This window comes from Tursiops truncatus, chromosome 5 (assembly GCF_011762595.2).
Source record: "Tursiops truncatus isolate mTurTru1 chromosome 5, mTurTru1.mat.Y, whole genome shotgun sequence".
Taxonomy (NCBI): Eukaryota; Metazoa; Chordata; class Mammalia; order Artiodactyla; family Delphinidae; genus Tursiops; species Tursiops truncatus.
Window position 1 is genome coordinate 64,402,325 of NC_047038.1, and position 6,368 is coordinate 64,408,692.

Sequence of the window (6,368 nt, forward strand, 5' to 3'; positions counted from 1 at the left end):
AATAGAGAAGGACTCCTTTTATAACCTACCAGAGTGGTAGGTGTCTGGCTTCTAGATCACACAGTTATTCTCTCCTTTAGCAGTACAGACAAAAAAAAGCACACTACATTCCATTTAAAATTCAAAGAAAAACAAAAGAAACTCATTTTCCCCTTAGTCCCTATTAGAACATGCTTTTTAAAAAAGGAAAATAGTGATATATTCCTTAGTGTAATGTAAGTCTCACTGTTACCTTTCTCAGGCCTGGTGCATTTCAAGCCATATCTCAAATGATGGAATAAAAAATGTTGTCCCATATAAAGAAGGTCTAAGCATCAGTGACTTAATGGGGAAGAGAGTTTTCTTTGTAATGATGATGTCATATATGTTGGTTATATTTTATATAAACCTTAAAGATGAAGTCATGCCTGCATTTAGTCTTGGATTTAAATAAGATCATCAGCAAACTGGGCTTATTTATTCATTCGTTCAATTATTCACCAAACATTTATTTTCTCCTACATATAATAGAGCTGCATGATTCACATCTGCAATGGGAGTCATAGCAAATCTTATGTGTAAGTCTGACCCTCTTTGATCTTCACTACAATTCTGTGAGCTAGTGGGCAGGTATTTCTAGTTATCCTTCTCAGAGGAGGAAGCTGGGTCAGAGGAAGGTGGGTATAAGTGACCTACCTCCACATCCAACTAAGCGGCGTACAGAGCTGGGAAATAAACCCTTAGCCCTGTGAGTTCAGGCCAGGTGTGCCAAAACCACACTGCTTTGGGCCATGACAGATCATGGTTTAGGATAGTTGTGACTGAGGGATTCTCATTCTTAATTCTGAATTTCTGCCCTCAATTTCTTCCTGTACTTCTCCACTTTCTTCCTACTTTCAGTCAAATGTCTTCAAATTCCCTTACTCCCATCTTGATTAAAATGATCTGAGTACTACTACCCATTCCCTAACTTCCAACTCCTCAACTATTCTTTTACCAATTAAAACAAATAAACAAATGAACAGAAGTGGAGAGAGGACAAGTGTTAACCTAGAAAAGAGAGGATGATATTTGGTTTAAACATATAGACATTGTTTTCTACTCTTTTGTCTACTTACTCATAAAATATTTATTGTGTACCTACTATATACTGAGTGCTAAGTCAGCCTTGAAGGAAACAAATATAAAACATGGTTTCCCTGAAAAAAAAAAAAAAAACATGGTTTCAACCCTCTGGTGTCTCATATGGTACTTGTAGTTCAGTAGAGGAGACAGTCAAGAAAAGAGAAGAATGTAGCGTAAAAGTGCTATCATAGAAGCATGGACAAAATGCCACAGGAACAATGATGATTAATCTGTTTGAGGGAAAGCTTGGGAAAGACTTTGTACAGGTGCAACATTTGAGCTGGGCTTTGAAGGATGAGTAGGTGTTTGCTAGACAGAGAAAGAAGTGAGTATTTAAAGGGATTAGAAGGAATTGGGGAAATGTAACTTAGAATCAGATGATTTTTTCTTTATTTTAATTATAGAAGTACTTTTATAAATTAGAGTTGCATTTGGCAGCAAATAATAGAAAACCCAATGGACCATGACTTAAGCAGATAGAGGTTATTCATCTACACAAAAATAAATCCAGAGTTACAAAGTCCAGGGATCTTCCCATCTTTCCTTTGTGTTGTTTTAAGGCACTAAATTCTAAGTTTGCAGTAGTTTGTTACAGTAGCAATAGAAAACTTATATAGTATACAATGAGTGGTTTTACATATATAACTTTTTCCATATTTTAGATTATTTGTCTGAGATAGATTTGTCTATAGCCAGAGAGAGGCAGTCCTATTGGGCCCTGTCAAAAATTTGGAATTTTATCCTAAAAATATTTGGTAACACAAAAGGGTTTCAAGCAAGGGAGCGATAGATTCAGATTTGTTTCAGAAATAACACTGTGGTGGCAGTTAGAAGATTGTAGAGAAAAAAGAGAAGAGGCAGAATGATCTATTGGAATTTTTTTTTACCAATTCAGGGAATTGATAATGAAGGCTTGACCCAAGACGGTGGGAATAAGAAAATGGATCACGTAGTATTTATGACCTAGACTAGACAGGACTTGGTGACCAGATGGATGTAGGGTTAGGTAGAGGGTGGCATTGAGAATGATTCTGAGCTTTCCATCTCAGACAACTGAGGCAAAGAGTAAAGGAGGACCAGGTTTTGGTGTAAAGAATTTAAGACATCTGAGTTGGAAATGCTTATGGGACATCCTGGTGGAGAAATATAGGAAGTAACTGAACACGTATTTGGAACTTTGGAGAAAAGTGAAAGTTTAAAAAATTTACACTCAGGTTAATTGTTAAAGTATTTATTAAATGATTCCAGTGGGTAAGACATATGTTACAAACAGTGCAAGACTCAAATGAACAGAAATGCATTCTTTGCCCGAATTCCATTAGTTTATAATCATCCTGCATCACTAAAGCAGTTACCTTGTTATGCTGTCATTTTTCCATTCACAAGTCTGCTTCCCCAAACATACTGAGGTCCTCTCTAGTCCTAAGGCCTAGTAGCTCAGTCATTATTCTCTTTTTATCCTTTGCAATAAGGATATTCTCTTTTATTTTCTGTGTGCAATAAAGGGTGTAGTACGAGGTCATTAGCCATTAAATGCTTATTGAAAGAATGAGTGAGTGAAAGGAAGTGCTTAAGAGGGTCCAGCAAAGTGCTAAGAAGTTTAGACTGTGAAAGAGGCCTCATCCTATACAATATACAAAAATAAATTCCAGATGAATTCAAGACTTAGATGTAAAAACAAACAAAAACTGGGACTTCCCTGGTGGCACAGTGGTTAAGAATCCACCTGCTAATGCAGGGGACACGGGTTCGAGCCCTGGTCCAGGAAGATCCCACATGCCACGGAGGAACTAAGCCCGTGTGCCACAACTACTGAGCCTGTTCTCTAGAGCCTGTGAGCCACAGCTACTGAGCCCACGTGCCACAACTACTGAAGCCCACGTGCCACAACTACTGAAGCCAACACGTCTAGAGCCCGTGCTCCACAACAGGAGAAGCCACCGCAATGAGAAGCCTGCGTACCGCAACGAAGAGGAGCCCCCGCTCGCCATAATTAGAGAAAGCCCGAGAGCAGCAACAAAGACCCAACAGCCAAAAAATAAATTAATTAATTTAAAAACAAAAACAAAAACAAAAGGCTTGTAATAAAATCTAGTTGACTTTCTGAATAAAATTCTCCACCTCCATAAATTTGAAGATGTGACGACTGCTTTGAAAGAGGAGTGCAGGGCTGCCTGACGGGGAGGAACCAAGGGGATGGGTTTGAACTGGGGTGGTCGGCCTGCTGAGGAAGTGGCCTTGAAGATGAGCTCTGAGCATGAGAAGGAGTTAGCCAGGATGAGACTTGGGGAGAGTGACAGGTTGCAGGCAGTGGAAAGGTCAGAATTCAAGCTCAAGGGCAGAACAGAGCTTATTATTATTTGAGAAAGAGAAAGGAGGCCCTCGGGGCAGAGATGGAATCAGCGACCTGCAAAAGACACGAAAGAGGAGACTGGCAAGGTAAGCAAGGCTGGGTCACGCAGAGCCTGGCAAAATTTACAAAACACCAACAACTTTGTTCGTTGTCTGACTGCCTTGGTGCAATGAGGGGTGCCTGGGTTTGCTGAGGTCCCGATCTTTGTTCATTTTCCTTCTTTAGCCTTTGTGTCTACTTTTCTATCAGCTCGTTGCTCAGACCAACACTTGCCAGCACAACCATGGGCAAACCTGTCAAATGGACTGTTCTTGGTCAAACTGGAAACACAGGATCCAGAATGTCTCGAGCAACACCGGTGAGGCCACTTGTACTGTCATCAACTCCAGAGGCTAGCAAAGAGCTCTCTGCCTATTTCTTCCTTCCTCTCAGATCACACCTTTGAAATAGGCCCTGGCTGTTAAAACTCCATGAGCTTGTCAGTATATCCAAAGCTCTCTAACCCTTAAAAAATAAATCCTGTGACAAAACCTCCCTTGTCTTTGCATATTTCTATCTTTCTACTCTTCCCAGCCAGGGTTCCCCCCTCATCATTCAGGGTTCCAGCAGAACACAAATGGTGTGCTCGAATTTGGATAATTTGAGGAAGGTTTAATAAAGGACTATTTACAAAGGTGTGAGCAGGATGTAGAGAAACACAAGGGGTGGTAGAAAACCCTAAGACCAGTAAAGCAGAGCTATTACCACTCTGAGGCCTGAGAGGAGGCAGGAGGGAGTGGTTACCTGAACCCAGCTGGAGAAGGCTATGAACTATGGTTGAGTGAATGCAGCAGACCCCATAGGGAGGGAGTTGGGTGAATATATATCCCCACCTCACTCTCCTTCTTCCCTTCAATCTCCTCCCAAGGCTCACCATTGGTCAAACTCAACAGTCAAGGGAACATATTGATGTTACTGTATATCTGGGACAAAGAACACAGTGGTGAAGGGTAGAGTGTGGATCTGGACGGACAAAGGGGAGACATCTGACACATTCTCTCACTCTTTGACTTCACTCTACATTTAAAAACTGACTTCTTGGGCTTCCCTGGTGGCGCAGTGGTTGAGAGTCCGCCTGCCGATGGCAGGGGACACGGGTTCGTGCCCCAGTCTGGGAAGATCCCACGTGCCATGGAGCAGCTGGGCCCGTGAGCCATGGCCACAGAGCCTGTGCGTCCGGAGCCTGTGCTCAGCAATGGGAGAGGCCACAACAGTGAGAGGCCCGCATACCGCAAAAAAAAAAAAAAAAAACTGACTTCTTTACACCCCACTCAACTGACACTGCTTTCACCAAGTTCACCATTTGGTAATTGCCAAATCCACTGGATACTTTTCAGGCCTCTCTGCTGCCGTCAGCACAACTGACCACTTCCTCCTTCTTTGTATTTATTTATTTATTTTTGGCTGCATTGGGTCTTTGTTGCTGCAGGCTGGCTTTCTCTAGTTGTGGCAAGCGGGGGCTACTCTTTGTTGTGGTGCACGGGCTTCTCATTGCAGTGGCTTCTCTTGTTGAGGAGCACAGGCTCTAAGCGTACAGGTTTCAGTAGTTGTGACACCTGGGCTCAACAGTTGTAGCTCACAGGCTCTAGAGCGCAGGCTCAGTAGTTGTGGTGCACGGGCTTAGTTGCTCCGCGGCATGTGAGATCTTCCCGGACCAGAGCTCAAACCCGTATCCCATGCATTGGCAGGCGGATTCTTAACCACTGTGCCACCAGGGAAGCCCCACCTCCTCCTTCTTGAAGCTCTTCTCTCTGATCTTCTGTGCTATCACTTTCTGCTTCTTAAATGGCTGGTTCTCAGAACCCCTTGCTGTCTCCAATCCCCCCTCTGCTGGTAAATGTTGGTGTCCCTCACTGTTCCATCCTCAGCTCTCCTCCCCATGGCTTTTACTACCACATATATCCTGGTGATTCTCAAAGTCACTTGTCCAGTCTTGCTCTCCCTTTAGCTCCAAATCCACTATACTCTTCATGTCAACCAAGTATTGCCACTTGAATGTCTCACAGACTTTCAAACTCAATGTGCCCCCAAACTAAGCTCATAATCTACACTGTCATCCACGTCTACTCCTCCTCCTGTGTTGCTGTGTCATTTAGCTGTACGTCATCCACTCTGCCACCCAGGCTAGAAATCCAGCAGTCATTCTGGATTCTTCTCTAACCCAACCTCAAACCAATCACTGATCCTGTCCATTCTACCTGCTGAATGGTTTTCACATCTGTCCTCTTCTCTCTACGTCCCTGGCAATTGCCTTATTTCAGGTCTTTGTCATCTCTGCCTGGACTGTTGCAGTTGTACCTTAACTGGGCCTCCCGTCTCTGGTTTCTTTTCCTTGTATTCTGTCTTCTTCACTGCTGCCAAACTGATCTTGTGACTCTTGCACCTAAAACTTTTAAATGGCTAACTAAATACCTACACGTTGAATAAACGCCAACTTCCTTAATATGATACAGCAGAGATTAAAAATGTGTGTTTTTTCTTTTTTGTTGCTCTAGTAATAGATGTTCCTTTGTTCACCCCAGGAGTGTAAATTATCTTCTTGGCATAGAAAGTAACCACCTTGCTATCTCTTGCAAGAGAAGTTATCAGACTTTTTCTGTTGTGAGAGTCTGAGATCCCTGGGAGCAATCAAAATAAGACCTTTGGTGTTTGATGGTTAGAAAAGAAGCAGCCAGACTGGCTTCCCACCCTGGGCATGTGACTCAGGCTGTGCTAGACATGTACCCCACCTGAGACCTTGATTCTTAAAGTTTATATGGGAGAATGAATACTAAATATCAATAGCCAAGAAAAATATGCAAAAGGAGACTGAAGCGTGCTTGCCTGAGAAGACATTGAAGGTAAATAAAATTGGGATTAAGCTAGGAACAGA